At 39.7% G+C, this 1297-nt stretch overlaps 2 protein-coding genes across 3 annotated transcripts in view; both read left to right on the forward strand.

The window, feature by feature from the left end:
* RRS1 (RRS1 ribosome biogenesis regulator homolog (S. cerevisiae)) overlaps nucleotides 1-1297 on the forward strand; it is a 16635-nt gene that overhangs the window by 11929 nt on the left and 3409 nt on the right. The window lies entirely within an intron of this gene.
* Nucleotides 1-1297, forward strand: part of ADHFE1 (alcohol dehydrogenase, iron containing, 1) — a 37891-nt gene that overhangs the window by 8476 nt on the left and 28118 nt on the right. The window lies entirely within an intron of this gene.

Genomic DNA, 1297 nt, shown 5'->3' on the forward strand with positions numbered 1-1297 from the left:
AAAAAAAAGAAAAACAAAACTTGTTTGTATCAATCTTTAAAATAATATTGTATTTCCTAATACTTAAAAATAATAACAGTTTCAGTTACCACAACATCTTAATCACTACCAAACACCAAACACTGTGGTCCACAGAGCAGCAGGAAACTCAACATAGTTTCAGCGTGTCCTTCGAATGTCACATGGATTACTGACACAACCACTGATTTTGTCTCTTCTAAGGTCAGATCTAAACATTAAGGCAAGAGTTGGAAAGGAAAGAGGCTAACCATCCAAGATCCTAAGCAGAAACCCACAGAGAAGGCGGCTGGGGAGTTAGAACAGAGAGAGTAACGGACCAAAGGCTTTCTCTTGCCCAAGGAGTGACTTACCCTTCAGGACAAGCCAAGGGACCTCCCTGTCCATCATTAACCGCCATCTATGAGGCAGAAACATGTCCAGCTTTTAAGGCCCTTCTGAACATACACAGAATTTTGTCTTCAGCTGATTTTCTCGAATTCTTAGTTGGTTTCAACAATTAGTTAATTTCCTATTTGAGGGAATAAAATTAATAATTTACAGAAAGATATTCTCATTATTTTCTAGGATCATATTTATGTCTTTATCTAAAATTTAGTAACAGGAATAATAGATTTTTATATACAGAGAGAGAGACAGGGTCACCCTCCGTCATCCAGGCTGGAGTACAGTGGTACAGTTGTAGCTCACTGTACCCTCAAACTCCTGGGCTCAAGCAATCCTACCACCTCGGCCCCCCACAATGTTGGGATTATAGGCTTGAGCTCCTGCACCAGGACAGATTAATTTTTTTTAGGCCTAGAGGAATCAAATAAATTTGGGTTTTGGTTAAGGGTGCATTTGCACTCAGGGAGCTGAAGGTAGATTGTTGTCTAGTTCTGATCTATTTTCCTTAAAAAAGAAAAAGCATAGTGAAAATTGTTCTGTAGACTTTATCTTATGACTGACCAGTATTGATACAAATAAGTAGATAAAAACAAGGATAAAAATCTTTAATTAGGTCCCGTTCATTGTTCCAATATGACAGAAAATCATTTTTACCATAATTAAAACCTAATCCTTTGCAAGGAAATAGCACCTTATAAAAATGTTTGTTAGGCCAGGCACGGTGGCTCACGCCTGTAATCCTAGGACTTTGGGAGGCCGAGGCGGGTGGATAACAAGGTCAGCATGGTGAAACTAAAAATACAAAAATAAGCTGGGCATGATGGTGCGCGCCTGTAGTCCCAGCTACTAGGGAGGCTGAGGCAGAAGAATCCCTTGAACCTGGGAGGCAAAG

This window comes from Colobus angolensis, unplaced genomic scaffold (assembly GCF_000951035.1).
Source record: "Colobus angolensis palliatus isolate OR3802 unplaced genomic scaffold, Cang.pa_1.0 Scaffold194, whole genome shotgun sequence".
Lineage (NCBI taxonomy): Eukaryota > Metazoa > Chordata > Mammalia > Primates > Cercopithecidae > Colobus > Colobus angolensis.